The following is a 27,655-nucleotide window of genomic DNA, read 5'->3' as shown; positions in this document are numbered from 1 at the left end:
GTACTCTTCTAAATTTGATCTTATTTTGATGGCTCTCGGAGCTGGTAGGAGAGCTCAGATGAAAGGACAAAAAGCTGTTTCCTCGGGCATTGACACAACTGTGGTAAGAGATGAAGCTCAGAATTCCATGTCACTTCCAAACATCTGTGCACAATTACATCTCCACATTCTCCCACTTTCTCGTGTGCAGTTTTCTCCCAGGCAATGCCACTGCTGGACCTTTAGCACATGCATAATGGAGCGTTACTTGGTAAACCAGCTTTCAAACAATTCAATCAGGCAGTGGAAAATCCATGTTTTGCTGCTATTATTTCTGCATCCACTCTAATATTTTGGCATTCAATGACAGATTTTGTAGCTCACAAGTTGTGGATGTAGCTTCACTGATGCCGGTCAGCCCTCCCTCACCTTGGATACGTCGTCCCGTCCACCATTTCAGAGTACCTTTCCAACAGAAAAGTAATTACACTGAAGAGAAGGGAGCAACATTATACAGAGAACACAGAGGCAGCTGCAAAATAATGTCTGCTAACAGGATAATCTGGGAAGATAAAGTCACTCTGAATATTATTCCATGGTATGAATGCATTGTTAGTGATTAACGCAATGCTGTTACACAGCACCAGCAACTGTGGTTTGAATGTGACACTATCTGTAAGGAGTTTGTACGTTCTCCCTGTGTCTGCGTCAGTTTCCTCTGGGTGCTTCAGTTTCCTCCCACCATTCAAAAATGTACTGGGGTTGTGGGTCAGTTTGGTGTAAATAGGTGGCACAGGTTCATGGGCCAAAAGAGCCTGTTACTGTGCTGTATGTCTAAATTTTAAATGTTCATGTTAGTCTCAATATTTAATCTGCTGTACACAGACAAAGATTGCATATTTCAGGGTAGCTTTATTTTACTTCCACTACTGAACAGATGCATTCGTATTGCAGCAAACAACACTGGATTATTTTGTTATCTGTTTCCCCAGTCTGCCCTACCCCCCCACCCCCCTCAGTTCCACCTGAACCGTATAAGACCATTTTCATCTAGTTCATGATCCGATTCTAATCTTCTAATCACCTCTCCACCCTGCATGACTCATCTTCCTTCCTCTGACTCCTTTCTTTTTCTTTTCTCTCTCTTCCTTTGTCTGGCAGATGCCAATCTACTGCCTCTGACCATCATGTTTCACCTCGGCCTGGTTCACCAGTCCCACTTCGGGCCTCTATCTCATCCCTCCCATCCTGTTCACTTGCTTCCCTTCTGCATCTCACCATTCTTGATAAAGGGTGATGGCTCAGAACATCAACCATTCTTTTTCTCCCACCGATACTACTTGAGTTCCTCCAGAAGATTGTGCTTAGCTAATTAAAAATCCTACCCTATATATATTTTTTAAAATACCAAGAACAATTTTCTTTTAACAGAACCTAACTCATGAAATACTTAAATCTGCAAGATGACATCAAAACCCCCTTTCTATTTTCATGACAAAGTGTAGGAATGAGGAAATCAAAAAACACAATTTACAATCAATGAAAAATCACAGGTTATTTATTCCTGTGTTTTGCAATAATCAGCCACTTAAGGATACCTACAAGGAACTATTAATATGAACATTTGAATAGGTTTCATAACTGTTGGTGCCCTGTATTTACAAATTCTCCTCTTGCAATGAGAAATTAAAGAAACCAGTCAGGCTGATAAGAATAGAATTTAATTATAATAATTAAAGGAATTTGTTTCCTATCATATCCAGGAAGAAATATAGTCTTATTTTTGGTATGACCTAGAAGGGCTGAACAATCTGTTTCTGAGCTGTGGTTCTATGGCTCTATGATTCGACTACGAAACAAAGTAATGGTGATGAATCAAAATCTCCATCGGAAATTCAGTCCGTTTAATTTGCATGTGGGGTTTGAACACAATTTAATTTAAACTTATTCAAACTCAACCTATTCTACTCAACCAATGGTAATGAATATGCCAGAACTACATGCAAAGATAGTTGCATTTCCTGACTGCCAGCATGTGAACTGATTCACTCAGTAACTGCAGAGATCACCAGCTAAAGATCAAGCAAAACTGATGTCTTTGTTTCAACCCTTAGCTACAGAAGCTGACTTGTCACGTCAAGTCAAGTTTATTGTCACCCAATTGCACAAGTACAACCTGATGAAGTAGGGTTCTCTGGCCCTGGGTGCAAAACACTCAGACACACAACCAGACATAACACACACACAGTCAAGCACTATATATGCAGGACAAGTATTCATATATACAAATAAATGCTGAAACTTGTCGAAGATTACAAGAAGATATGGACAGGATGCAGAGTTGGGTAGAAAAGTGGCAGATGGATTTCAATCCGGATAAGTGTGAGGTGATGCATTTTGGAAGGACAAACCAGAAGGCTGAGTACAGGGTTAATGGTTGGTTACTTAAGAGTGTGGATGAATAGAGGGACCTTGGGGTTCAAATCCATACATCCCTGAAGGTCACCACACAGGTTGATAGGATAGTTAGGGAGGCCTATGGAATGCTGGGCTTCATTAATAGGGGGATTGAGTTCAGGAGTAGAGAGGTCATGTTGCAGCTCTACAAATCTCTGGTAAGACCAATCTTAATGTATTGTGTTCAGTTCTGGTCACCTCATTATAGGAAGGATGTGGACGCCATGGAGAGGATGCAGATGAGATTTACCAGGATGTTGCCTGGATTGGGAAACACCTTATGAGGCAAGTTTAGCAGAGCTGGGATTTTTCTCTTGGGAGCGTAGAAGGATGAGAGGAGACTTGATAGAAATCTACAAGATTATGAGAGGCATAGATAGGGTGGACAGCCAGCACCTGTTTCCCAGGGCAGGATCAGCAAAAACCAGAGGACATATGTACAAAGTTAAGGGAGGGAAGTTTAGGGGAGACATCAGGGGTACGTGTTTTACACAGAGAGCTGTGGGTGCCTAGAATGCCTTGCCAGAGATGGAGGTGGAGGCTGAAATACTGGGGACATTTAGAGACACCTAGAAAGACACATGGATGAAAGAAAAATAGAAGGTTATGGGGTAGAGAGGGTTTAGTACTTTTTTTTTTAGAAAGGAATATATGGGTCAGCACAACATGAAGGGCTGAAGGGCCTGTATTGTGCTGCATTGTTCTATATATATATAAATAAATGGATGATGTTTCATAAATATGAAGGTCTTGGATGGTTAGTGTGATCCATTTGCCACTTTTCTACCCAACTCTGCATCCTGTCTATATCTTCTTGTAACCTTCAACAAAGTTTCAGCATTTATTTGTATATATGAATACTTGTCATGCATATGTAGTGTTTGGATGGTTAGTCGTTCGACATTCTCACTGCTCACAGGAAGAAGCTGTTTCTCAGTCTGGTGGTGCTGGCTCTGTTACTCCTTCCCGATAAGATCAGCTAAAAGATGCTGTGTGTGGACTGGGAGGGGCCCTCTTCAGATAATGATCCTGGTAAATCACGTCGATGGGGGTGGGGTTGGGGGGAGAGACACTCCAGTGATCTTCTCTGCCACTCTTATCATCTTGATCCCTTGATTCATTTCTCTGCAGCAACTGAACCACTCTGTGATGCAGCTGGCCAGGAAGCTCTTGATAGACGTCCTGTAGAAGGTTGACATGATGGCGACTGGTAGCCTTGCTCACTTCAGTCTTCTCCGGAAGTGTAGTCACTGTTGTGACTTCCTGACAAGTGAGGAGATGTTGTGCGCCCACGATAGTGATACACTTGAGTGAAAGATGGCATTTAGCATCAGTTTATCTGTTCACAACCATGGAAGAGTAATGGTGCAAATGGCCTGAAAAATTATTTAGACCTGGCTTTTGTAAGAAAGTATAGTCGAGTTTGATTTCAATTTCTCTCTGATGTGATGCACTCTCATAAAGAAAAATGACAGAATCTGAAAATCACTTGCTCAGTAACTTTCTTTCTTACTTCCATTTGAAAATCATAGTGGAGAATGGAACGCTCTGCCTCAATCAGATCATAACTGAGGTTAAGGAAATGCCATCACGTGGAGCAGCAGCTTGGCATTAAGGTTCTGTTAAACTATATTTTTATGTCTGCAGCATAGTGAAAAGAGAAAATATCTTGATATCAAGGATAGTAAAGAAAATATTAAGCATGAAACAGTCATTTTCTGAAGAGTTCGTTCTTGTTGCCATCCACTGTTAATATTGAATTTCTATTTGAATTTCTTGTTCCTAACTCTAGCAGGAGATCCCCATGTGATGCTTGCACCCTGGGGAACAACATCTGTGTCAATTTGCTAATATAATAAAGTTGCCTTAGTGAATTCCTCGATTGTTCTCCTCCAAGTTTCTCTGATGTTGCTCCTTGGACAAGCCTTCGTTGCAGGTGCAATGCCCACACACTGATCCAACAGATTATTTGTACAATGTTCTGAGGGTCAGTTTAGGTCCTGCATAACTTTAAATTAGAAACAGGGCAGTTTCCATGCCAGCTGAGAAGAAACAGTTTGAAATCCTTGATACTGTTATTAGATCTATAGAGTAACAAACAGCTAAAGAGAGCCTTGCACACTGTAACCTAACTGAGCAGCATAGGTTCAGTCATGCACTATGAGAATAAAACCTATTTACTTTGGTTTCAGTTGAACCCTGAGCTTTTAACTCACTCCAGATATGTCTTATTTATATAAACTGCTTTTATTTAACTGTTCTGCTCTGTGAGAGGCCCGCAGAGAACCATATTGACAGTAACTCACCCTGCTGCAAGGTAGGGAGATTCCAAAGCAGAAAACAAGCTGCTGGAGAAATTGAGCGGGACAGGCAGCATCTGCAAAGGGAAAGAAATGGTTAATGTTTTGGATTGAGACCCTACATCAGTGAACCCTTAAGACACCAGGAAACAGAGACAGACCCATCAGCCCATCCAGTCCGTGCCTAAAATCAGAATCGCAATCAAAATTTATCGTCGTGAACAAGTCATGAAGTTTGTTGTTTTCCAGCAGCAATCATAGTCCAAAAATTCATATAAACCACCTGACAAAAATAAATGCAAATATTGCACGGAAAGCCAAAGTGAGGCAGTGTCTTTGGTTCATTGACCATTCAGGAATTTGATGGCACCGGGGAAGATGCTGTCCTTGTGCCGCTGGATGCTCATCTTCAGTCTGCTGTACCTTTTTCCCAATGGTAGCAGAGTGAAGAGGGCATGGGTCTTTGAGGAGAGATACTGGTTTCTTAAGATACCACCTCTTGTAGATATCCTTGATAAAGTGAAGTCTGGTTCCCGTGATTTCACAACCCGAGTTAACAACCCTCTGGAGTTTTTTTTGTCCTAAGCATTGGCAACAGTCAGAACACTCTCCACGGTACACCTGTAGAAGTTTTCGAGAGTGACATATCGAATTTCCTCAGACACCTCACTAAGTATAGCTACTGGAGAGACCTCTTTGTTGTTGCCTCAACATGGAGGCCCCAGAACAGATCCTCGAAGATGTTGATACCCAGGAATTTGAAATTTTTGGCCCTCTCCACTACTGAGCCCTTGATGAGGACTGGGTTGCGTTCCCCTGACTTTCTCCTGAAGTCCACAATCATCACCTTGGTTTTGCTAATGTTGACCACAAGGTTACTGGAGTGACACCACTCAACAAATTGATCTATCTCCCTCCTACACTCTTCCTCACTGCCATTTGTGATTTTGATGAAAACCATTGAGTCCTATTTACCTGCACCCTGTCCTCAGTCCTACATGCCGCTCCCATCCATATACCTATCCAAATTTTTAGGTGAGGAGGGGTTTCTGGTGGGATGATCTCCCAGGTGGGATAGGAAAGAGAAGAGACTGTAAGTCAGGGAGATGATACACAGAACAACAATGGGCAGCAGATTATGAAATCTTGGAAGAAGGGAAGGTGATAATTGGCACAAGATAAAGAAGAGATGGTGAGCAGGTGGAAACTAAAAGGGTAAGGAATCGGGGACCCAGAGGGAGGTGTGTGTGTGGGCGATTGGTAGATGGAGAGTCATGGGTGAAGGAAAAGAAACTAAGTTATAGTGTGCTGGGGGTGAGGAGGATGTGGGAGGACCTGAGAGGACCTGGATGGATCAGAAAGAGAGAGGAAGGAGCTAAGATAGTGCAGCCTGTGGTTGGAGAATTTGGTGTTCATGTCATAGACTACACAGGCAGGATATGAAGGGTTTTCCTCTAGGTTGCCTTTGGCAATCAAATACAAGATGAGCTTCCCGTAAGTGAAGATTTAGTGATGATGGCCAATTGTGGTCGGTGAAATTGCTAAAAAGAATGAGAGAAGATGTAAATGTGGTTGGCACATTCATAGAGTTCCAATCTAAACATGAACATTGGGTGCCTTAAAAGAATCTGCACAGACATCCACTGTGTCCAGTTATGAAATTCCCTAAAGTAGCACCAAATTCAGATTTGCTCAAAGCTGGGGTTGGTCACTGACTACTACGTTGGACAGCCGTCTTGCATTAGCAAACACTCTGAACCACAACGTGGAACCAGCAGCCTGCCTCTACGTTAAGGGAATGAAAGGATATGGGTTAGTGCAGATAAATAACCTTGAGATAGGTCAGCTGTAATCTTGATGAATGGAAAAGCAGGATTCAAGGGGCAAATGGCCTACTGTTGCGCTCATAATATATAACAGAAGCTTCATAATCATTCCTGCTGAGCATCCCTTGTGATAGTTTCCGGGGAGCCAACGTGGGATTTAATTGTAAAATATGAAATACATTAGGAAAGCTTTGTAATGGACAAAGCTCAGAACATCACAGGCTAAACCCTCACTAACATCAGGAACATTTTAGAGGGAACACTGCCAGCGGAGAGAGCTGCAATCTTCAAGGATCCGCACCACCCAGCACATGCTCTGTTCTTGCTGCTACCATCAGGAAAGAGGTATCGATGCCACAAGACTTGCACCACTGGGTTCAGGAACAGCTGCTACCCCTCCACCATCAGACTCCCCAACAACAAACTTAATCAGGGACTCATTTAAGGACCTTTACTTTTGCACTTAATTGATCACGTTTTTCTCTGTATTGCACAGTCAGTTTGCTTCCAGTTCTTTATTTGTTTACATGTATAGGTATCCTATTTTATACTTTTTTCTCCCCTACCTGCAGGAAAAAAGGAATCTCAGGGTTGTATGTGATGTCACCCTGACAATAAATCTGAATTCTGAACTTTGAAATTTGAACATTAATTACCTTCTTTCCATTTACCTTGTTTTTCCATGTAAACTGGAATAGTTTGGAAATATATTTCACTGGCTAATCTCATTTTGTAACCCATGTCCACATCATCACAGCTCCATGACTTAATTTTAATTGAGAGTGAAAATAGATTTGACAATGTGTTGAATTTCGGTTGTCAGTGATGCCAACACCAGGAGGCAGCCTCACACCATTTCTGCAGCGTATCAACTGTAGGAATGAAAGGACCAACTTCAATTCATTCCCAGCTCTAGCTGACCAGCTGGAACACTTTTAAAATTTCATTTTAACCTTTGCAAATACTATCCACAATTCCAGCTTGCCCCACTTTATGTCAACTTCAGTGTCATGCAATGGCCACCAATATCATAAGATGAGAAATATGTATATTGATCAATCTGCATGTTAACTTAGGAGTTGTTAATTAGAAATATTCAGTGGGCTAATGTGGCTCTTCCACCTCCCTCTCCTCCTTTCATACTCTCCATAGAACCATGATCTACTAGTCCTACTAGCTCTGGTTATCTGCCAAATTTGTTTGATCGCATTAAATTTCTTCGAATGCTTTAAAATGTCAAATTGCCACACATGCAAGGTGTTACTTAAATTTAAACATATAGTAACAGGCCCTTCCAGTCCATGCATCCAAATACCCCAATTAGGGCAACACAGAGTAGTGGTTAGCGCATCATTATTAGAGTGCCAGCGACCATGGTTCGAATCTGGTGCTGTTTGTAAGGAGTTTGTTAATTCTCCCCATGTTTGTGTGGGTTTCTCCACGTGCTCCGGTTTTGTCCCATATGGGTCGTAGGTTAATTGGGTGTAACTGGGTGGCACGGGCTCAAGGGCTGAAAGGGCCTGTTACCGTGTTGTATGCCTAAATTAAAACTAAATTAAATTAAATTAACCTATAAATTCCCATGTGTTTTGAAGGGTGGGAGGAAACCAAGACATAGGGAGAACGAACAAGCTCCTTACAGACAGGGCCAGATTCAAACTCGGGTCACTGACACTGTAACAGTGTTGTGTATACCGCTGCACAAATGTGCCGTTGATCCATGTTTGGAACTTCCCATCCACTTGCATCTCTCCTGCACTTTGCTATCTAATCATCACCTGCTTCATTTCAAGCGTGGCTGTTCCTACCACCTCCAATAGTCCAAAACAAGCTTTGAAAATGCTCAGCAGCCCAGCCTCAACCTTGTTGCATTTTCCCACTGTTGATGCACTTCCAACATTTGGATTGTTCACATTGGACAGTAAGCACCACTAGCTTTACAAAAAGGCTTCACAAAACATTGGTAAGAAATCTATTGATGCATAAAATTACATACTGATGAGCCCAATGAAATGGAATATCTTCAAAATAAGCTGAAACACAAAAGTCAATATAAGGAGACAAAATGATATGAAAGGGATTGGGAATGTCATCTGAAGAATTATAACTGTAAAAGAAATATTGTGCAGTATTAGGAATCAATTCATTAGTCTCTTTAATGATGTCAAGAAGAAACAATCTGCATGCTAGCCAATGGTCCTATTAGGGGAGAGTACCAGGTCCATGGAATATTCTGTCAGGTGATATAATGGGAGTTATAGAGTCATGGTATTGAAAGGTTATAATGCACAGATGTGTACATCTTTCAACTTTGCACTAAACATCAAGCACACCTTTACACTAAGCCTCTGTTTCTCAAACCCTATCAAGTTCACTCTCCCCCATCTTCAGTTCTTCTGCCACACACCTTCACCAAGGATAGTTTACAGTAGCTAATTAACCTACCAAACAGCTTCTTTTGGCTATCCATCCCATAGCATTATGATGGTTCCTTTCAGTCAGTTTGCGGGGTTTGATATGAGGATATCGCACTCCTCAGAAAGGAACAGTGAATGGATTTTGGTGAGTAGACCCCCCTCCCAGATCCAGTGGCATGGTGAGGTCCAAGACGGCTGGGGGAAATTCTGTTGCAGTGAATGGCCAGATTAAGCTTTGATGCAAGGGATGCCCTTTCTGCGCTTCAAGGTACGTGCTGACTAGATGGCTGTTGACCCTACAAGAGGGTTCATCCACCCTTTTACAGGTCTTGTTTTCCATCCTGTGGAGCGTCTAGCCACCCTCTGCACCAGGCAAGGGTTTAGCCACCATCTACCCAATTATGAGACAGGTTACCAAGCAGCATATCTTTGGCAAACTCATTACTAGTTCTCATCGGCCTTCAAGAATCAACTGGTCTATTTCATGGCTGGGTGTTGAACAGACCATATAGAAGATGAACCCTCATTGATAGTACCCAATTATATGTGATACCACCCTGCATCCCTCCCAGATAGATCTTAATTAAATTTAATTGAGAAATACAGCACAGTAACAGGCTCTTCTGGCCCAAGAGTTCGTGTCACCCAAATTTCCCAAGATATGGGGAGAATGTACAAACTCTTTACAGACCGTGCTGGATTTGAATCTGGCTCGCTGGCTCAATAATAGTGTTACACTAACCGCTAAGCTAAGCAAAGCGCATCTCTTTGAAGAAAAGTGACAAGTTACGATGCCTTGGTTCTTCTCATTTGGAAACAGGCTTGATGCCTCAGCTGGTTTTTGGCAACTTGTCATTTTAATATGTTTGTTAACCATCATTTTAATATATTTCTATGTGTCTAATTATAACAAATCTCCCTCGATAAAAGCAGCCTACACTTTTGCATGTATCACAAAATATTAACAGGTGGATGCAGCAAGTTGTGAAGAAAACAAATTGCACATAGGCTGATAGCGCATGAGGCTTAGAGTTTAGAAATGAAGAAGTACCATAAGAATTATATGGTTCTTTTTTGCTACAGCTAAGGCTATCATAATAAATCTTTTTTGTGCTCCATCCAAATCGAGTCCAAGTTCTTTACTTCTTATATTACTTAGAAGAAAGATCTCTGGATTTTTTGGTATGTTGCTTTTTGTGATTTTATTTAATACCTGGTTTAGATCTTCCCAAAACTTTTCCACTTTCTCACATGCCCAAATTGCATGTACTGTTGTTCCTGTTTCCTCCTTACAGCGAAAACATCTGTCTGATACTGTTGGGTCCCATTTATTTAACATTTGGGGTGTGATGTATAGCCTGTGTAACCAATTATATTGTATCAAGCGTAACCTTGTGTTTATTGTATTTCTCATAGTTCCGGAGCATAGCTTTTCCCATGTTTCATTCTTTATCTTTATGTTTAGATCTTGATCCCATTTTTGTTTGGGTTTACAGCTTGTTTCCTCATTATCTTTCACTTGCATTTTGATGTACATGTTCGTTATAAATCTTTTAATTATCATTGTGTCTGTAATCACATATTCAAAATTGCTTCCTTCTGGTAACCTCAGCCTGCTTCCCAATTTGTCCTTCAAGTAGGTTTTCAGTTGGTGGTATGCAAACATTGTACCGTGAGTTATACCATATTTGCACTTCATTTGTTCAAAAGATAATAATTTATTTCCCGAAAAACAATTTTCTATTCTTTTGATCCCTTTTCTCTCCCATTCTCTAAAGGAAAGCTTATCTATTGTGAATGGGATTAGTTCATTTTGCGTCAATATTAATTTTGATAGTTGATCATTTGTTTTATTCCTTTCTACGTGAAACTTCTTCCATATGGTGAGCAGATGATGCAGTACTGGTGAATTCCTATTTTGTACCAGCTTTTCATCCCACTTATATGTTCAAGTACCTTCTCCCCTATTTTATCTAGTTCTAATCTGGTCCAATCTGGTTTTTCCCTTGTTTGATAAAAATCTGATAGGTATCTTAATTGTGCTGCTCTATAATAATTCTTAAATTTTGGTAGCTGTAAGCCCCCTTGTTTGTACCATTCTATTAATTTATCTCGCGCTATCCTCGGTTTACCCCTTTCCATGAGAATTTCCTAATTATTTTCTTTAGCTCCTTGAAGAATTTTTTTGTTAGGTGAATTGGTAACGATTGGAATAGGTATTGTATCCTTGGGAAGATATTCATTTTAATGCAATTTACCCTTCCTATCAGTGTTAGTGGTAAATCTTTCCAATGTTCTAAGTCGTCTTGTATTTTCTTCATTAATGGCTGATAATTTAGTTTGTATAGATGGCCTAGATTATTATCTAGTTGTATATCTTGGTATCGGATTGCTTGTGTTTGACATATAAATGGTGATTCTTTCTTAAACTTTGTGAAATCCGCATTATTCATTGGCATCGCTTCACTTTTATTTGCGTTGATCTTGTACCCCGATACTTCTCCATATTCCTTCAATTTCTTATGTAATTCTTTTATTGATATTTCTAGTTCTTTTAAGTATACTATGGAACACAAAAGAGAAGTCCTATCGCGGACCTCCACCATCTAAAATGACAGGAAAAGAAGACAAAATGAACTGACCCAGTTTGTAAAAGTAGATGACACAAATTTCTTGTTTATTTTCATTGTGTGATGACATTGTTTAATGGGTTTAATGCATCATATATGTTGAATGTTGAGTGGGTGGAGAGGGGGAGTGAAGGAGGGAGGGAAGGGAGGGGGGAAAAGGGGAGAAAATGACACTGTGTATATTTAAGAGGGAAATGTTTATGTGTATTTTGGTCAAATTGGTTCATAGTGTGAAAAATAAAAAAAAAATTAAAAAAAGAATTGTACAGGACACTTTTGAGGTCACATTTGGAATAGTCTTTATTTAAGAAAGATATACTTGCATTGACAACAACCTAAAACATAGAGTCTACAAGAGATTCACTTAGCTAATTCCTAACATTGCACATCTTTGGCAATTTAATTACTAGCTCTTATTGGCTTTCATGAACAAACTGTTCAATATCAAAGGTGGGCATTGATCAGACCATATAGAAGATGAACCCTCGTTGATTGTACCTGATACACGTAAGACCACCCTGCATCCCTCCATAACTGATTTTGATTGCTTTAAGAAAATGGTGAGTTATTATGCTTTCATTTTCATCGTTTGGCAATAGGCTTGATGCCCAAGTTGGATTGTTTTATCACAGGCAAATTTAAAAAATTACCGGTAGATCTTTCTTCTTTACAGTTTTGAAAAATTAGGGCAGGGAGGTAAATCAACTCCCTATCCACATCAACAGTGGTGATATATAGTGGAACATTTCATGGCCCTGGGAGTAAACATTGCCAATCACCTTGACATAACAGTCAAGAAAGCATGCCCATGCTTCTACCTTTTTGGAAGGCTCAGGAAATCTGGTATGTTCCCCATGTCCTTTAACAACTTTCACAGATGCTATCCTAGCTGGGTGCATCACAGCGTCGTACAGGAGCTGCTCTGTGTTAGATCAGAAGAAGCTCCAGAAGGTGTCAAATACAGCTCACAACTGAAGTGCCAGTTGATGAAGTAGACAAAGACGATGTGGTCAAACAATAATCATGGCTTTTATTAGCAGAAATTCATGGTACAATAATGAAAGACAATAGGTGCATATACAATTATATCCAAGGGGAGTGTCCTTAACTGTGGAGATAATGCACAGCCAATGTTAGTACAGCAAGACTCACCAGAGGGGAGACAGGCAGCTTGGCAGACATTCACCACAACAACATCACACTAACCTCTCTCACCTTCAACAACTCCATCTACACCTCCCACTGCAGGAGAGGAGTTGAGACCTGAGGAAGAACAGGCACGATCATATTGAATGGCAGGGTAGGCTTGAGGAGCAAAGTGGCCGAACCCTGCTTCTCCTTTACTTCCATTGTCACTTTTTTTCAAGCAGTAAAAGGTCAAGAATTGGACACTGATATGTGCTCAACTTCAAGACATGAAAATGAGTTGACCTGCTGCCAACAGTGTAATCTAGGGTTCAAACAACACACTGCACTCTGATAAAAAAATGTGGGCAAGCTCCTAACCTCAAATAACCAGTCACTTGTCTCGCATCACCCAGTGAGCATAACATTGGTTTCACTATATATGAAATTACATGAGGTTTGGGAAATGCTAACAGAGAAATAGGAGACTCACACTTCATCATTCGATGGTCGCTGCCTTCAGAAGTTCAGCATGTTCTGACTGCTGGCAAACACTGAGGAAGTTGTACAGTTGAAACTGTGTAGTTCGACGTCAAGAAAACTGGTGCCCTGTTTAATGCTGTTTGTTGAATTGCGCTGGCACTCAGTCAGTGCCAGTATATTGCAATAATTTATTACCTGCAACCGACCACATTACATGTATGCTTGTAATATACACAAGTCCCAGCAGAGACAGAGCACTCAACTTTCAGGAAAATTTTCCTTCAATAGCTTTTCTTTTGGAATGATAGAAAGCTACAGATGTCTAAAAATTCTTGTTTCTGATGCCTTTCCACTCCGCCTTCAATGTATATGATAATGCGCTCTTATCTGTACAGAAGGACTAATGGACCACACGAGATTTGTAGGGTTAATCACAAGAAAAGTGAGTTGGCAACCTGTTTAAAACTGAGAAGTGGGAAGGAATGTTTCGCTGAGAGGTCAAAGGAGAAAGGATCATTTTGACAGTGATACTTTGTCAGTTTGTTTCACATAGAGTCACATGGATTTGCAAAACATTCTACAGCTTAACAACAATATACTGACAAAATCTTTTGATAACCATCCAAAAGGTTGTTGCATTGATCCAGGACAGTGGAGCATGGAATAGAATAGTGAATTCATAGGATGGTTACAGCACAGAAGGAAATTGATCGAACTTCTGAATGCAAAGGAGAGGGTGCAGGGAATAGTAACCAGGATCGTGCCTGATTCATTCAGGCTACTCTTGTTTTCTTTGGAGCAGAAGAGGCTAAGAGTGACTTGAAAGGAGGATATCTAACTGTGATGGTACAGGATACTATCACCAATGCATATATTTACATATAGTAATAGCGATTGGCAGAGAGCCGAAGCCACGCCTACTGGCAGGTCATAAAGGGCTCCTCTTAACCAGACCCAGGAGAGTCTAGACTGGTCGACCTCGATGTACTACACTCCAATCTTTTGTTAATAAAAGCCTTGGTTTGAGTCAACAAGTCTTTGAGTCATTCAAAGTGCTACATTAACTCTCTGTGCTATATGACTCTATAACCCTATAACACCATTCTGCCCATCATTTCCACACCAGCTCCCTGCAATGTTTTTCCCAACACATACTATCACCAACTTCCTCTCAAAGGCCACAAATGGAATCTGCCTCCATAAAATCAGGGGAATGTGCATTCCAGATTCTAACCACCTTCTGAATAAGAATGTTTTTTTCATATCGCTTGGAATTCTCTTCCATTAAATTATGCTTGAGACCTAAAGTCCAATGAGAATAGGATCCCACAGTCTACCATGTGAAGCCACTTATGAAATTAATGAACTGTGTACTTCTACCAGGTCTCTCCTGAGCCTTCTCTTCGCAAAAGTAAACTGTCCCAACCCCAGCCTTGTGGAACTGTGCTCTCTCATCCCGGGAAACATTCATTTAACTCTTTCCTGGATGCATTCTAATGCCTTTACATCTTTCTTATAATGAGCCAGTGTACAATGCAGCAAACTTTGTATAACCTGCATATGGTGAAGTTGTGGTCAAGCCTAGGTCATAAATGATAAAAATCAACAATTCTCACGCAAATCCCTGGAGAACATCACATTTCACCTTCCTCTGGTCTGAATAACAAATCACCTTGTCATGAATTTGAATCCTATCCTAACACTGGCAAATTTAAATTCCAGTTCAGAGATAAATCCAGTCAATTCATAATATTGGTGATGAAATTATTAGATTGACATGTCTCCTTGCTGCAATGGCTATACTGGCTTTGCCAGTCAGACCTCTGTGGCTCTGCAGACCCAAACAATGTCCTGAGTGCCCTCTGAAATGGCATAGCATGCCAGGCAACTACAGATGGGCAAGAAATATTTTCCAGGACAACTTGTGACTGAATAAATTATGAAATTATTTACCTCCACTCAAGCCTGCTCCTACTTTCCTTACTTCGTCTCAACTTCGTATCTTTCACTCTAGGTACTACTGGCCAATAGGTACGCCTGACCAGATAATTATATATTACAGTGGTTTACCACATTCACATCTTGTTTTTAAAAAGAGTCCCGTGGGGTGAAGTGGAACTTACAAAGTTGCCCATTTACAATTTAAAGTCATAGGTTCAGCCTATCAGACAGCCTGGTCATTTTCTGGGACCGTCATAGAACTGGATGTTGCTGCAGTGCAGCAACAGAGTCCTGGATGGTCTTGGGCACGAGTTCGTATCCATCAGTATTGTGCTGATGGGTAGGCGCTGTGCCTGGTGTACCCTCCCTCGGAGCGGAGGCAGAATGCCAGAGGTCAGGTGCATCGTGTGTGTTCAACGGAAAGGACGGTGTGGGGTCTCCAGGGCTTCTGAGGGAGCCAAGTCCCTGATGAAAATGGTGTCCTCGTGTCCATCCAGATATGCCACATAGGCATATTGGGGATTGGCATGGAGGAGGTGGACCCTTTTTACTAATGGGTCAGACGTATGGTTCCTCACATGCCTCCAGAGCAGAACGAGCACTGGGGACATCATTCATGCAGGTAGTATGGTCCCCATCGCACATTTCCTGGGGAATGTGGTGTAGTGTTAGTGGTGGTGCTCAGCAGGGACCTGATAGAGTGGAGGGCCTCCGGGAGAACCTCCTGCCAGCAGGAGACTGGGAGGCCCTTTGACTGCAGGGCTAGGAGGACTGTCTTCCAGACCATAGCATTCTCCCTCTCCACTTGCCTGTTACCGTGGGGGTTATAACTGGTGGTCTTGCTCATTGCAATGCCTCTGGCAACAGGTACTGGTGCAGCTCATCACTCATATCCCAGTCACTGTGGATATAACTGGGAAAGCCAAATAGAATGAAGAGACTGCCAGGGACTGTGGCAGCAGACAAGTCAAGCAGGGGATAGAAAATGGAAATGGAAGTGGCAAATGGAAAGCAAGAATATTCATCAATGATGTTAAGGAAGTATATTCTTAAAAGCGTGATCTTGGAGGATTCTGGTCCCCTTTCCCCCCTCCCCCCCCCACCCCGTAACAGTTCAGAATGGAAGGCCTCTAAAATCAGAACCCACATGCAGCCTCTCTACACTGATAATTGACCCCCGCCCAACTTTCTTCACGAGTCTCTCCCCAGACTGTAAACCTATTGCTACCAAGAGCAGGAGGTACAGCACAGCAGACCGAGATTTCATACAGTCTGAGACACAACGTCTGCTCAATGACAATATCATTGAACATAGCATCAGCCTGTGGACAGCACAAGTGGTAGTGGTAAAAGTCCAGGCTAGTAATTCACTATAGCCAAACTATTAATCGGTACACAATCCTGGACGCATACCCCCTCCCTCAAATTTCAGACATGGTGAATGATATTGCGCAGTATTAGGTCTATTCGACATCAAACTGAAAGCTGCTTATCACCAGTTCGTTCAGACGGCCATCCATATATAGTATTTAAGGCAAACAGTTGTCTCTATCAGTTCCGGAGGGTCCCTCGCAGTATCACTAACGGGATTTCTATCTTCCAAAGGCAGGCAGACAGAATGGTGGATAAGGATGGGTTGAAGGCTGCCTTCCCCAACCTTGATAATGTCACCATCTGTGGCCATACCTTGGAAGACCATGACGTCAACCTCCAGAGCTTTCTCCACGCAGCAAAAGCCATGACCCTCACTTATAATTCCAGCAAGTGTGTGTTCAGGACTAAACGTCTGGCTATCCTGGGCTACGTGGTGGAGAATGACATCATTGGCCCTGATTATGATAGGATGCGCCCTCTGTTAGAGCTTCCTGTTCCCAGGACCAAAAATCTATGAGGAGATGCCTTGGGTTTTTACCATATTGAACTGAGTAGATCCCTCAATACACTGGAAAGGTCCATCTTCTCTCAAAAGCCACTAAATTCCCCCTCTCGGCTGAAGCCCAAATGGCTTTTAACTACCTCTGAAATCACATTGCAAAAGCCATCATGTACACAGTGGAAGAGAATGTACCTTTCCAGGTGGAAAGTGACGTTTCCGATTTAGCCCTGGCCGCTACCCTCAATCAGGCGGGGAAGTGGGTTGCATTCTTCTCTCGGACATTATAAGGCCATGAGCTCCAGAACCACTTTTTGGAAAAGGAGGCTCAAGTCATTGTAAAAGCTGTAAGGCACTGGAGATACTACCTGGCTGGTAGGAGATTTATACTCCTCACTGACCAGCGCTCGTCACATTCATGTTTAATAACGTCGAGGGGAAAAAATCAAGAATGACAAGATTGCTAGGTGGAGGATCGAGCTCTTCACCTACAATGATGACATTGCCTATTGGCCAGGAGCCCTCAATGACCCTCCAGATGCCTTATCCAGAGGATACACACCAGCCAACTGCGATCTTTGCATAATGAGCTCTGCCATCTAGGGGTCACCTGCATGGCTTGTTTTGTCAAGGTGTGCAGTCTGCCTTACTCCATGGAAGACGTCAGGGAAATGACCAGGTCTTGCCAGGTCTATTTTAAGGGACCTCTCCCCTCCTCAAACAGGAACACTCCTCTCTACCACTGATGAATACTCCCACTTCTCATTCGCCATTCCATGTCCAGAGATGTCCACTTCATCAATCATGAAGGCCCTAGACTCTATTTTCATTCGGGTATCCCAGCTACATTCATAGCAACCAGGGCTCAACCTTTATGAATGACGAGCTATGTCAGTACCTGCTAGCGATTAGCATTGCATCCAGCAGGACTACTGGCTACAATCCCCGGGAGAACAGGCAGGTTGAAAAGGAGAACACCATGGTCTGGAAGACTGTTAAACTCACCCTGAAGACAAAAGGCCTTCCAGACTCACAATGGCAGGAAGTCCTTCCTATGGCACTCCATTCCATCTGGTCGCTACTATGTACTGCTACCAATGCTACTCCTCATGAGCTCCTATTCAATTTCAAAAGAAGGTCAGCATCGGGATCTGCACTCCCAACCAGACTACTCCTGGTCTGGTCCTTCTCAGGAAGCACGTGAGGAGAAGCAAGACTGACCCCCTGGTGGAAAGTGTGAAACTGCTCCAAGCCAATCCCATGTACATCTATGTGGAATACCCGGATAGCAGAGAGGACACTGTCTTCATCAGGGACCTGGCACCCGCTGAAACAGAGGGTCCATTGCCTCAAGTGCCTTGCAAGCCATGGAGCTCATCCTCGCTACCCCCAGTCAGGGCCTCAGGGGATCCGGTTTAGGAGGAAAGTGCATTCCCCTCCACCGCAGAGTCAGAGACCCAGCCCGCTTCTCCTCCCTCACAAGGGGACTAGGATACCCAAGGAGTCCAAGGCCCCCCAGTGCTAAGGTGCTCCACCAGGATCTCGAGACCTCCCGGACTGCTTAAATCAGTAAATTTGTAAATAACTGTATATTTCTCAGTTTTTTTTTTCTGAATCCAATGTCTTCTGCCTAAATTCTGCAGGAAGGGGTGAATGCTGTGAACTGGGATTCACTGGTAGGGTGTTGTGTTGATGGCTGGCTCCTCTTCCTGGCTCCACCTCATCTGCTCAGATATTACCCTGGTTTCTCACCTAAACCCAGAACCCTTCTGAAGACTATTATGTGACCCTACCCTTAGTTATAAGCTAATAAAATGTTTGTACTCCTGTCATGAGAGCTTTTATTCACGTTACACATAGATAAAGTTGATCTTATGCAGATATAGCCCTTTGAGGGTGTCCATGGCCTCCTGATATGCTGTGGCATCCCGGGAGTACAGTACTTGCAGTTTGTCGATCTCTGATCGCACAATGGTAGAGGAGGCCTGCAGGAATGACTCAAAACAGTGCAGCCAGAGTTCAAAGCTGGTAGATGCCTCAGGCAATTAGGGGTCAGCTTAACCTGCCACACTATGTGTGTGTGTGTGTGTGTGTGTGTGTGTGTGTGTGTGTGTGTGTGTGTGTGTGTGTGTGTGTGTGTGTGTGTGTGTGTGTGTGTGTGTGTGGGCACAGGCCAATAGGCATGCTTGTTCAAGTAATTGTACATCACAGTGGTTTACCACACTTGTATTTTTTCTTCACCTTCTAGTATCTGCATGTCAGCAAATTCCACCTTTTCAGATTCTACAAGGAATATGTGTCAGATTTTCTTTTGTGACTTGCCCACAACTTTAGAATCTTTCACGACTGGAAACATCTTCAACTCCTATCCTATTGAACTCATTTCTAATAGTTATCAGCCACCATATAAGTCTTCCAGAATTAAAAGAACCCAGTCTCAGGGCAAAATTTACAGGTTCTTCCAGAAGAAAACAACCGATGACAGTTTAATGAACTTGTATCAAAAAATAATTCTTTCCCCCAGAAGTGATTTAGATGCAGACACTTGGAAGCCATTATTCATCAGGAACACTTCAGAGGATTCTGCTCTGTGACTCCGTGAGATGTTGATTATTAATTTTAGAAGGGGGTGCATTTTGTTTTATTTGGCTGAGCTCATTATCAATAGATAGAATTCAAACCAAATATATTTTTAAAAGTGAAGTTGACACTCTTAGCAATCAGCTGCACCTACCATGGAACTGTGAAATTCACGAATTGTTTTAACCCAGCTATTTTGAATATAGTGAGCATGTTTTTCATACAACAAAATGCATTAAATAATCAGAGAATTCACAAGATCACAAGATCTTTTTTTAAATTTTTTTAAATTTTTCACACTATGAATCATATTGACCAAAATACACACAAACATTTCCCTCTTGAATATACACTGTCATTTTTCTCCCCTTTTCCCCCCTCCCTTCCCTCCCTCCTTCACCCCCCCCTCCCCACCCACTCAACGTTCAATATATACGATACATTAAACCCATTAAACAATGTCATCACACAATGAAAATAAACAAGAAATTTGTGTCTTCTACTTTTACACACTGGATCAATTCATTTCGTCTTCTTCTCCTTCTCTCATTTTAGGTGGTGGAGACTGATGGAAAGGAATTTGTTCGTGGTGGCCCAAAAGTCACAGCCTATAAGAATGGTTGCTACAGTGTTCCAGCAGTTCAGATTCAATCCTAACCTCTGCTCTGCCTTCTCCCTCTCACAACATCGGTTTTCCCCTGGGTGCTCTCATTTCTTCCTATATCCCAAAGACTTGAGAGTTGTTAGGTTAACTGACCTCTGTAAATTGATCGGAGCGTGTAGGAGAATGGTCAAATCTAGAGGAAGTTGAGAAAATTAAAATGGATGCTTGATGGTCAGCCATGAACTCAATGGGGCAAAGGGACCTTTTTGTTATGCTAAAAAAAAAGCAAAGGAGGAAAAACCCAACACCCAACCCCAACCAACCAATTTTCCCCTGCAACCGCTGCAACCGTGTCTGCCTGTCCCGCATCGGACTTGTCAGCCACAAACGAGCCTGCAGCTGACGTGGACATTTACCCCCTCCATAAATCTTCGTCCGCGAAGCCAAGCCAAAGAGATGAATCTCTGGCTCTATGCCTCTGAACAGAAAGATTCTATCCATGGTAATATGGTTATCTACCTCATTTTATGCAGGCTATTTTTTTTAACACAAATTTTAAGAAATTGTTGTATTGCTTCTCATTTTTGGGAGAATATTTACTACATGCTCGACAATAACTCACAGAGGTGGTTGACCACTATTATTTCAAGGGTTGACAGAGCTTACTGAAACATTGAAGATTTGCCTGCAACACCTTCAAATGAATAATAAGCTTACCTCTATGCATGTTTTTATCAATAGAAAGTTTATCTTTAGGCTTGAAAGTCACAGTTTTGTAATGAAAAAGAATATACAGTAAAATCCCAAATTCAATCAACCAGCAAAAATTTTAAAAAAGCAAGGACATAAATAAATAAATAGGTAGACGTTAAAATAAATAAAAATTTAAATAAAAGTTTAAAATAGTACAAGTAACACACGACCCCTTGGTAAAGATGGGAGCAAACATCTAGCCAGAGGGGCGCCCCAATCACCTGCGGCAGCTGTTTGAATAAAAAGTTGTGTTTGAATAAAATGGCGCCACCCAGGATGAATGCCGCTGCCACTGGAGCAACTCTCCCAAAGTTTCTCCCTATCTTTGCCGAGTAAGCATCTTTAAATTTATTAGTATATTATTAAATATATTAGTAAGGCTTTATCTGTAAACTTGGGGGGGGGGTGCTTTTATTATGATGGCGGCACAGTTAGTGTGGTAGTTAGGGCAACTCTGTTACAGCGCCAACAACTGGGGTTTGAATTTAAATTTAAACTTTGCAAGTTACGGGAATTACCTGATTAAAGTGAACTTTACATAATTAAGGACCAAAATACTGTTTTTTATTAAAAAAAATTACTTCACCTTTTACAGTCTTTTGTCTTTTAAACTGTTTATCCTCAATACTGATGTATTAGTTAGACTCTGTAAGAGAGAGCCTTAAGCAACCAGAAAATTTGCATCTCCGGTATCCACCAATCCCCATAGGTGCCAAATACCGGGGGCTTTACTGTACTTGGAACCACCAAATCCCATTAACAAAATTCATCGAGAGCACGGTTTCTCAGTCCACATATGCTGCTCTGTATGCTGATTGTTTGCAGCATTTGCTGTTTTTATTTCATTTTTGATAACTCTGCAATATTAGCATTGTTTATAATATGTGGTCAAAGCATACATCCATCTTTGATCAAAACACTGAAATGCGGGAGGAACTCAGCCAGTCTCATGGTGTCCCTAGGGGATACATTACCAACATTTCGGAACTGTTCCCTTCCTCAAGGTATAAATTTAAAAAAAGACAGACATCTGAATTAATGGATGGGGTAAGAAATGGAGAAGAATGGGAGGGGTAGAAGAGCAGACCAACAGACAAAAGTTCTTAATTGGATAAGAGGAAAGGTGAGAATTTATTTTGGCTCTGTGAAAGGAGAGAGAGAGAGAGAGAGAGGAAAGGAGACAGGGGAAGAAGATTACAATCAAAATCAGAATTTATTGTCATGAACAAGTCATGAAATTCGGTAGCATCATAACATAACATAACATAACAATTACAGCACGGAAACAGGCCATTAGGCCCTTCTAGTCCGCACCGAACCAAACACCCCTTTCTAGTCCCACCTCCCTGCACAATGCCCATAACCCTCCATCTTCTTCTCATCCATATACCTGTCCAACCTTTTCTTAAATAATACAATTGACTCCGCCGCCACTATTTCTCCCGGAAGATGATTCCACACGGCTACCACTCTCTGAGTAAAGAAGTTCCCCCTCATGTTACCTCTAAACCTCTGCCCCTTAATTCTTAACTCATGTCCTCTTGTTTTAATCTTTCCTCCTCTTAACGGAAATAGTCTATCCACATCCACTCTGTCTATCCCTTTCATAATCTTAAATACTTCTATCAAATCCCCTCTCAACCTTCTACGCTCCAAAGAATAAAGACCCAATCTGTCCAATCTCTCCCCATACTCCAGATGCTTAAACCCAGGCAACATTCTGGTAAACCTTCTCTGCACTCTCTCCACTCTGTTTATATCCTTCCTATAATTAGGCGACCAGAACTGCACACAGAACTCCAAATTAGGCCGCACCAACGTTTTATACAATCTCAACATCACCTCCCAACTCCTATATTCCATGCAATGATTGATAAAGGCCAGCATACTAAAAGCCTTCTTCACCACCCTATTCACGTGAGTTTCTACCTTCAGGGAACGATGTACCGTTACTCCTAAATCTTTCTGCTCTTCTGTATTCCTCAATGCTCTCCCATTTACCACATATGTCCTATTCTGATTCTTCTTACCAAAATGAAGCACCTCACATTTATCAGCATTAAATTCCATCTGCCATTTTTCAGCCCACTTTTCTAAGCAGCCCAAATCCCTCTGCAATCCTTGAAAACCTTCTTCATTATCCACTATTCCACCTATCTTAGTATCGTCTGCATATTTACTAATCCAATTCACCACCCCATCATCTAGATCATTAATGTATATAACGAACAACAATGGGCCCAATACAGATCCTTGAGGCACACCACTGGTCACCGGCCTCCAACCTGACAGACAATTATCCACTACCACTCTCTGGCCTCTCCCTTTCAGCCAATGTTCAATCCATTTGACTATCTTAAAATTTATACCTAAAGACTGCACCTTCCTAACTAACCTTCCATGTGGTACCTTATCGAAGGCCTTACTGAAGTCCATATAGACAACATCCACTGCGCTACCCTCATCCACATTCCTAGTCACCTCTTCAAAAAATTCAATCAGATTGGTCAAACATGACCTTCCTCCCACAAATCCATGTTGAGTGCTCCTGATCAGACCCTGTCTATCCAGATGTTTATAAGTACTATCTCTAAGAATTTTCTCCATTAATTTACCTACCACAGACGTCAAACTTACAGTCATAGTGGAAAGATTCATATTATAACCATACAATATTACTATAAAAAAATAATAGAGCACAAAAATGTAGAGTGTCTTTGGTTCATTCATTATTCAGGAATCTGATGGCAGTGGGGAAGAAACTGTTGAGTGCTTGTCTTAAGACTCCTTTTTCCTGATGGTAGCAGAGTGAATAGGGCATGGCCTAAGTGGTGGGGGTTGCTTTTTAAAGACCCCACCTCATGGAGATGTCCTCAATGTAGTGAAGTCTGGTGACAGTAATGTCGCAGATGGGGGGGTTTCTAATGGAAACCAAAGGTCAATGTTAATGCCATCTGGTTGGAGGGTGACCTGATGGAATATCAGGTGTTGTTCCTCCAGTCTCTCTTAGTCTGGCAGTGCATGAGACCATGGACAGACAAGGAATGGGGCGAGGAATTGAAAGGGGTGGCCACTGGGAGATCCACGGGATTGCGGCAGACAGAACTGAGGTGCCCAATGATCTCCCAATCTGCATCCAGCCTCTCCAGTGTAGAGGAGACCATAACGGAAGTACTGGTTGCAATAGGTGACCCCTGCAGAGTCACAAGTGAAGTGTTGCTTCACTTGGAAGGACTCTTTAGGGCCCTGAATGGTTGGCCACTGAGAGATCTATGATATTTCAGAGAACAGAGCTGAGCTTTTTTGATATTAGGCCTGAATTGCATTTGACACCCAGAAATTTATCATTGTTTAACTTCTCTAATAATTTATACTTCTTGCTATCTTGTCTCACTTAAACATGCTATGCAATAGCAGCCACAAATGGTACTCTGCCTGTGAAAATCATTCCAATTCATTGGCTGCTGGGAATGATATGATTAGGTGCTTGAAGAAGTCTGAGCTAACAAGAGAGAGAAAGCTCAGACTTATTAAAGAAAAATCAAATTTGAATGATCAGCTGGATTTTTTTTTCCCATGTACAATTAAAAGAGACCATGTGGGATCGGGGAAGTGGGATTTGAGAGAAAAAGCGATTTAAACGCAAGGCTCTTAACGAATAAAAATAAAGAGTGTCAAATAAGGCGCAAAGAACTGAAGTTTTTTTGCTGTGGAACTGGAATCCAGTGTAAATGGCAGAAGGAACACACCACCTCCTTCATGGGACCTGAAGGAGCAAACTAATCAAGGTTTATAAAGTCATGATGGATCATATAAGGTTAATGGTCATAGTCTTTATCCTACAGTAGGAAAGTCTAAAGTTTAAAATGAGAGCATAGATTTAAGGTGAGAGGAGAAGGAATTCAAAAAGACCAGATGGCACAATCATCTCCTTTGTCTTGTCCACATTAAGACTCGGGTTGTTATTTTTGCACCATACTAAAAGATTTTCCATCTCTTTTCTACAGCGCTGATGAGGTCAATGACTGTGGTATCACCTGCAAACTTGATGACACTGTTACAGCTTGATCTGACATTGCATTTGTGGGTCAGTTGCGTGAACAGGAATGGGCTAAGCATTCAACCCTGAGGTGCACCAGTGTTCAGTGTGACGGTGCTCAATTTTCTGCTGCCAACATGGACAGACTGTGTTCTTTCTGTTAGCAAGTCCAAAATCCAGTTATGGAGATGGGTTTTAAATCCCAGCGAGGATAACTTTTGCATCAGCCTTTGGAGATTGATCAGATTAAGCATTGAGCTGAAGTCAATGAACAGCAACCTGGAGTATGAGGCATCATTCTCCAGGTGGGTCAGGATGGAGTTGAAGGACAAGGTTATAACATCATCAGTGGAATGGTTCCATCTGTAGGTGAATGGAAGTAAGTCTAGTGACTCTGGGCAGTACACTTTGATGCGTTTCATCACCAGACACTCAAAGTACTTCATAATAATGGAGGTTAGTGTCATTGAGACCTGTTATCATTGCCCTCTTTGGTACTTGGAGGATAGTGGCTGTCTTGAAAATTATGGAAACAATGGACTGCTGCAGTGAGGTGTTTAAGATGACTGTAAGAACCTCTGTCAGTTGGTCTGCACAGTTCTTCAGTACCCAACCAGGTAAGTTGTCTCATCCCGTTACCTTGTGGGCATTCACCTAGGATAGGGTTCTCCTCTCCTCGGCCACCGCTCTGCAGGGGGCCTGTTCATCAGGAGCTTTCTTCGGTATCTGCCTATTCTAATCATACCGGGCATAGAAAAATATTCAGACTGTCCAAAAGGGAAGTATCATTGTTTTTGACTCACAAGATAGTCTTGTGATCTGTTATGGTCTTAATCTCTTGCCACATGTGTCTTGAGTCACCAGTGACCCATAGCTGTCTGTGGATTTTCTGTATACACCTATGGTTTGCCTTCTAGTTGCGTGGGAAAGTTCAGCCATAGCTGATCTTAGTACCATCTTGTCTCCTAACCTGAAGACAATATCACAAAATCAAAGAAGTGCCTGGACCTCTGCAATCCTACCCTTGGTTTCTGGTTAGCCCTGGTTCTGAAGCATTTGATCTTGGTGACATCCTCAATGAACTTGCTGATGTAGCCAATCACTGAGCTTGTGTACTCCATGATGTTGACATGACAGTTGAGGGTGGCCACCTCCCTGAAATAGCTCCAAACTCAAAGCAGTCCTGTAGTGCTGCTGTGCCACAACACCCCCCGCCCCCGTCACTCTCTGGCCACGTCCTGATCTCCCCATGAACCGGCTTAGATAATTTTGCAAGCAGTCTGTATGTCGGGGTTAGCAGGACGAATATGTGATCTGAGTATCGAAGGTAGGAGCAAGGGGCAACCTTGTACAGTTGGTGTACACCAGATCCAGGGTGTTCTCTTCTCCGGCCTTTCCTTCTGTTTCTAAACTTATGGGAGTACAACACTTGGGAGTAATCCCAAGGATCCCACCCTCAAGGTCCTGCATTTTCGTGTCTTTTAGCTCCCTCCATTTACTCCACAGATCCTCATCCCTTTCCCTACCTATGTCATTGGTACCAAGATGCACAATCATCTCTGGATGCTCATCCTCCCATTAAGGATGTTCTGCAATTGCTCAGGGCCATCCTTGACCCAGCCACCCGGCAAACAACATGATTCTTGTTTGCAGCCATAGATTCTCCCATCTATCTCCCTATCAATTTTCCTATGTGACTCCAGCATTCCTCAGAACCAGTGCTGCTGCTCCCAGTACCATCATCTTCCCCAGAAGTGTTCAAAGATTTATACCTGTTTCTAGGGGGACTGGCCACAGGGGAACTTTGTAGTGTCTTCCGAGTTGCTTTACCTTTCTAGGTGGTTACCCAAGTACCTGCAATATGCACCTTTGGTGTGACCACAGCACTGTCACTGCGATCTATAATGTTCTTAGCTTCTGGAGGATTCTCCGAGCATTCAGCTGCAGCTCCAGTTCCTTGAGGTGATCTGGTCTCCACTGGAATCTAAGTCAAGAATTAGGAAATAGAAGGAACATGCTCCTATTAACAAATGAAGCAAGGACCAAAGGACATTGACTTTAAATTTTAGCCAATATTTTGGGATTGTAAGGGAAAAAAAATGAGAGAGTAATTATGACTTGGAAATCAATATTTGTAATGTGAAAGTGAAATCACCAGTGTGTTCAATAAAGCATAACATAGATCAAGATGTCAATCAATGAGGAAGAAGTAGGACAATAGAGCTAATGGAATTAATCTACCAGGACCTATCATAACCTCAATGGACAGAAAGTCCTTTTACAGGACAGTAACAATGCTATTGAATTACAATACAGTAAGTTTGCAAGGATATAACAGAGATCATGTCACAGCTGCAGAAAAGGTGGATGTCATGGAGGGATATCTAAGGAGTCTCTGTGGGTGGAGGTCAGGAACAGGAAGGGGGACTCAATAACTTTACTGGTTGTTTTTTTTTATAGGCTGCCCAAAAGGAACAGGGATATCGAGGAGCAGATAGGGAAACAGATTCTGGAATGGTGTAATATTCACAGAGTTGTTGTGATGGGAGATTTTAATTTCCCAAATATCGATTGGCATCTCCCTAGAGCAAGGGATTTAGATGGGATTGAGTTCATTTAATGTGTTCAGGAATATTTCTTGACACAAT

General features: G+C 42.0%; 1 long non-coding RNA gene across 1 annotated transcript; it reads right to left on the bottom strand.

Moving 5' to 3' along the window:
- On the bottom strand, positions 1-26,982 carry LOC138735519 (uncharacterized). Its single transcript, XR_011339733.1, has 3 exons — positions 26,875-26,982; positions 4,743-4,813; positions 1-444 (listed from the first exon to the last, which is right to left on the bottom strand). It is a non-coding gene; the product is annotated as an uncharacterized lncRNA (long non-coding RNA).
- Between the last annotated feature and the right edge of the window lie 673 nt (positions 26,983-27,655).

Source organism: Narcine bancroftii, chromosome 6 (genome assembly GCF_036971445.1).
Source record: "Narcine bancroftii isolate sNarBan1 chromosome 6, sNarBan1.hap1, whole genome shotgun sequence".
Lineage (NCBI taxonomy): Eukaryota > Metazoa > Chordata > Chondrichthyes > Torpediniformes > Narcinidae > Narcine > Narcine bancroftii.
Note: the sequence above shows the minus strand (reverse complement) of the source record. Positions and strands in the feature narration are given on the sequence as shown.